This window comes from Nothoprocta perdicaria, unplaced genomic scaffold (assembly GCF_003342845.1).
Source record: "Nothoprocta perdicaria isolate Ctin4 unplaced genomic scaffold, notPer1 scaffold_22, whole genome shotgun sequence".
NCBI classification, from domain to species: domain Eukaryota; kingdom Metazoa; phylum Chordata; class Aves; order Tinamiformes; family Tinamidae; genus Nothoprocta; species Nothoprocta perdicaria.
The window spans coordinates 4,100,581-4,106,353 of record NW_020455415.1 but is presented as its reverse complement, the minus strand read 5'-3'; positions in this window follow the sequence as shown (position 1 = coordinate 4,106,353).

Below are 5,773 nucleotides of genomic sequence, written 5' to 3'. Positions count from 1 at the left end.
GGGGCCTAGGTGGAGCGGCGGCGCCTGGCGCCGCGTCCGGGGCGGCCTTGTGCGGGCGCGGAGAGGGAGAGCTGCCTTGGGCCGTGACTTCCTGCTTTAGTTGAGGTCTCCACATGCCCTTTTGCTTTGGAAGTGGCGGGGAGTCGGGCTCAAAGCGTGGGAGGCCGCTGGTTTCACCCACGGGGCCTCCAGGAGGGCGTGAAAACGTGAGGAGGCCGTGGCRGCCCCTTGTGCAAACCCGGCTCCCCAAGAGCCACCCCTAGGACAGTGGGCATTGGCACCTGGCTTTTCCCAGCGACGTTCCCAGCTCTCCCAGCAGCTTCTCGCTCTGCCCAGTTACACTCCTGGCTCTTCTGGAGACCTGGCAAACTCAGCAGGGTACCACAGCTTGCGCATGCATACGCCTGGCCTGTGCTTTTAAGGTAATGCTGTGCATAGCCACTGCTGTTAATGTGAGCACGTCCCTACCGGGATCCAGACAAAAAAGGGAGAGGTTGCCCGCCAGCAGCCCAAACCCACAAAAATGCTCCAGCTGCTACAGATCCCTGCACACAGCTACTTTCCAGTCCCCAGCACTTCATTGCGCAGCCCCAGGATTGGACATGATGTTTTTTGACCCTGMCGAGTATTCCCTAAGTGTGTAATGTGCTACTCTCTAGCTGTGCTCCGAGGTAGGTGTTTGCGCTGCAAACGTTGGTCTGTTGTTGCCTCAGCCTTTCCTTTCCCCTCTCTGGTGATGATTAGTTGTCTTTTCTGTTTCTTGATGTTATACTTGAGGGTTTAGCAACTTCTAATTAAAAAGTCCCTGTGCTAAGCTGTTGAAAGCTCCATCTGAGCCACTGTAAGGTCAGGTTTCTTAGTTTAAGGTCATGGTCTTTAGCTCATGGCGGGGATGAAGCTCCAAGTAATCGCAAAGATAAGGTGTTACTAGAGAGGCATCCTGTAACCTTCCAAAGATGGTGTGAGATTTCTGCCCTAATCCCCAACTTTTCTGCTGACATTCCTGCCATGCCAGCGTAGCCGGCCCAAAGTGGCGCTTCCCCACAACATCCAGCTGCACTTCTGGCAGCCAAGGCTTTGCTGTTCTGGTGCTCATCGTGGTTGTGTGGCCATCTCCCCGTCCGGAGGCTGCATCTGCCCCTCTGAAAGGCCCTTCTTTGGGAAGCACTTCTTGTCCTGTCCTCAAAAACTGAGCTTTTGAGCACACCTTAGAGCACAGTGTGAGTGTTACTGACAGGATGGCCTCTGGGGAGAGCTCTTTTATCTGTTTCTACCTCAAGGGATCTGGGTGCTTGAATTAGAAACTGCCTGTGATTAAGCAGATTCCTTTTCGAGCCCTGAGACTTGCTGCTGTGCACCTCAGCTTCCAGAGTACAGCTGGGTACGTTCCCTAAATCCATGAGTCAATGTCCAGCAATTTTGGGATATTGTGTTGAAGGCAAGGGTGGTTTGGTTGAGTGATTTGAATATCTGAGGGATACTCTGCTGAGGAATATGTAGCGAGCTGGGCTGGAGAGCAGGGCATACAGGCTTTGCAAGGGCCAGTACATTGCAAGAAAGCAAGGACTGTTTTTTTTGTGGGTTGTTCTTTGTGCAACACTAAATCAAAATGCCTGGAGATGTTTGCTTCAGCACAACTCATGGAACTTGCTCAAATCTCTGAGCTTTTGCCTCTGGGTTGGCTGTGGTTGGYGAGTAGATCCTGTTTATTGGAAACATGACAATATTTCCTTAGTATTATTTTAGTATGACAGCATGTCATGTCATTGGATATGGAGTGTGTRACCCTTCATTTTTCTTATGGTGCCCTTAGCTTGTCTGAAGTTAATGTTTCCTTGGAGGGTGAGCTACCGCAGTGAAGGAAAGCGACCTGCGTACCCTTTATCTTTAAGGAYTACCGAAACTTGATCTTTCTGTGCAAAGGCAACTAATCTCAGGCATGCAAATAGATTTATTTAACTGCATGCCAGTGCTTAAAGCACTGATATATGAAATCCCCTGTAGATTCAGATGTACATACTGCTAAGCACTCCTCCACCTGCTCTTTTTCCTCCTTCCCTACCGTTCAAGAATCAGCCCATAAGTGTCAGTCACTGGAGACTGATGGTGACACATGCAGCAGCGCCTGCAAGCTCGAGTCTCAACCTGTGTGTGCTCGTGATGCCTGGGCTTTCCCTGCCCGCCTCTGGGGAAGCAGGGTGCTAGTTTTATTCTCCTTGGGATCTACCTTCCTTTTGTGCTCAGTGCTGGAGCTCAGCAGCTTGCAGGGAGCTGAGCTCAAACAGAAGCCTTGTGTGGGACTTGGACCGTTAAGAATTAAAACTAGGAGCAGCAGGAAAACTGGCCGAGATACTTAAATATTATGAGCATCTTGCCATGTTTCTGTTACAGTATGCAGGTAAAGTGCATGTTTTGTCCAGCTTTCTTGAAAGTGTTTGTCTCTGATGCTTTTGAGGTGAGCATTGTTGGAATACAGGATTATATGAGATTGGCAAGGTAGCTAGGAAAGTATGACTGCCACCTCAGCACGCTTGGAAGTCTGTACAAAGTGCTTATCTGCTAAACTGGTGATTATAAAGCTCTGACCATGAGCTTTACGCTGGGAGTAGAGTAGAAAAGAATATACAATACTTATTGTGGTTTCTGACTTGAGAGGCCAGCTCAGAAAGCAAATGTTTTTCATCAAAATGCAACCTCAAAGCCATGTTGGGTTTTTTTTTGTTTCCGTGCTGTCCTCTTTTRTTTTTCTTACGTGTGATTGTTGCAGTTTGAGGTCTCATAGGTGGTTCAGTTTCTTCTGGAGGGCGTTCCTTTAGACCTTGAAACAAGTAGACAACAGCTTGCCATCCAGTTTTTCTAAGTTGCTTTTCTAAGCGTGCAAAAAAGGGAGTGCTTTTCAGGTTGAACAAGCCTTATTTCACATATGTGCCAGTGTTTGCAAAAGGTGAAATCATATCTACAGTAAAGCCTGTGTCATCTCAGTTAAATTTTCCTTGATCTGAGTGAAACACAAGCTTGGTGGTGGTGTAAGCTATATAYGCTATTCAAAAGTGAGATTTAAAAAGTGCTTTTAGAAGGCAGGTTATCTCTTGCATTTTATTTTTAATTTCTTTGAATTTTAGARGTATGAATATGTATATATGAATATATATGTATATATGTATAGAGGTATGAATATGTGTGTGTATGTTTTATTAACTAGATGGACATCAGGAAATGCTTGAGAGTCCAAATGACAGTAGTACAGGATTGCTGTACAGCACGGGTTAGAGCACATACCTGCGGACAGAGCTGGTGCTCTCACTTAATTGAATGATCATAAACTCATCAGGAAAGTTTGCCTTGCAAAAATCTCCAAGAGCAAACCCTGTTGAGGCACCGTTTTAGTTGGTCTTGCCAGAAGAACCCGTGCACAATAAGCTGTGTAAACTCATCTTCCATGTAGAAACTTTACCAGCGTGTTCAGCTTCTGGTAAAATGAATTATCTCTGAAAACTGTACTTTTTAACTAAAAATATTTTTTTCTTTTTTTTCCCCAGATTTTTAATGTAGATTAAAACTAAATGGTGAAGTTCTGTCTGTGGGAGCTTGTAGTTGGAAAATGAAATACTGTCAAGGCCCTGGCACAAGGCTCAGTAAGGATAGATACTTGCCTTGATTTATGCCTGGAACATTCAGATCTTTTCTGTCTCTGTTCAGGCCCTTTCTAAACCTGTGCTGTGAAAGCTACAGCCATATATAGCATCAGCCCTGACCCAAATCGTTGTCTGCCTGAAGTGCCAGGCAAGTCTGTGCAATATTAATGCTATTAAGTACTGGCAGGTGACTGCTTTATGCCTTAAAATGCAAATAGGTGCAAGTCATCATCTACTGCCAGATGGGGATTGATATTGACAGTTATTTCTWACTTATCTTTAAACATCCCTTTTTATTCTTGAGAAATTAAGACATCTTCTAGCCCAGTCAGTGGCTTCTTTCCCTGCATTGTGGCAACTTCTGATGGAAGAAGAATATTATTCTTAAAATCTTTGGAGAGATGGGCTGAAATTGATGCCTATATGGTTCTCTCAAATGACTGACACTAGTTTGATGTTCATCAAAAAGCCCTATTTTCTTTGCTCTTGGCTTCTGCATTGCACTTCACTGCAATTTATTGGCTTTGCTTATTTCTGCTTTTCCAAGCTGGCTCTCCAGAGAGCTTCAGTACAACCCCGATGTTCACTCCTGTGCTGCTCCCTTCCTTCCCCAGTTGACCACCTCAAAATAGCCAAGGATGCTTTGTTTAGGTTAGAGCAAAGGAAAAACGCTTATGCTGTGGACTGTCTGCATGGCTGWATTGGTTGATTCTTCTGGCTAACTTATGGAAATCTAGTCTGAATCTCCTCAAAAATGATAACATGCTTCTCTTCCAGAGCACTGTCAGCATGTACTTTGCATGTAGTCACTAAGCTGTTGATGTAAAAGATTAGCTTTAAAACCAAGCAAGTCCAATTTTTACTTTTTGGAAGATGTCTAGGCATAATAAAATGTATGTGCAATGAGATGGGTACCTCTAAAGCCATTCCTGTGGGGGGAAATGATAGATTTTGGAATAAAACCACAATGAATAGGGAAGAATTTTTATAGTCAGGGTGCTGACATTCCTTCTCTTTTCACCTGATGCATTTGCAGCCTCGTACTGAAGCAATAGCATTTTAGCTCCTTAAAACCTTCCTTCCTGTGAGCACTAGGAGGTATATTGGCCACCTCAACGTTACCATGGAAAGTATATCATTTGTCTGCAATGTAGTGGTTGGGGAAAGTGAATCTTATTCTGGAAACCTGTGAGCACTGTAGTAATTTCAGCTTTTGTTCCCCCTCCATTTCCATCATTGTGTGATATAGCTGTTTTGGGATTTTTCCATAGGACATGACAGTTACGTGGTTTGAGTTGGAAGAAAAACAACAAATCCRAACTAAACAAATCGCCAAAGCCCTCCAGCTGGAGCCAAATAAGAACTTTATCTTTATCTCTGATTTGAGAGATYTATCATATTTATCTCTGATTTGATATGGCTCCATTTAAAAAATCAATCRAACAAAAAATTGCAGCAGCAGAGCCTAAACTGTGGCTTGATGACACGGTGAATCTAAGTCTCTCTTCCCAGACCTCGTGCCCTAATCATGCACTGCATTCACAGCTAAGCATTAATCTGACACCGTGAATTTATACCAGCAGAAAAATGCTGCTACATTCACGTCTAGCGATCAAATGTTACATCTGTTATAGAGCATATCAGATTATGCTTAATGGAGTGTCCATAAATAATGACTTTTTTTTTTGGAAGTGGAATATCTGTGAAGTGGCTGGGGTAAGCCTGCGGCCTGTCGTCCCAGGACTGCAGGGTCTAGTTATCTTTATGGTGCTTTTGCTGTCTTGTGCCCACATCTCTTGCAGCTCTTTGCATGGATGGTCAGCTCTTGGTGGTCAGAAATGGGTTTGATAAAGTAATGGGTTTGATTCTGTAATGTTTGTGGGTAAGTGCTTGTGAGACTTACCTCAATGTCATAGTAAGATCAGCTGTAGCTGGGGAAAATAAGCAGAAGTTAAACTTCTCCCAGCAACCTGAAGGGCTTATTGTATCTCGTATTGGGCATTTTAGTTTTTTAKTATTATTTATTACCGTGATCCTGAAGCATCACAAATTCATTTGTGATTACATGTCATTAAAGAAAGTCTCTGAATGTGCTTCTCTTTCAGGCTTAAATCAGCTGCCCTTTGATCCTGCCAATA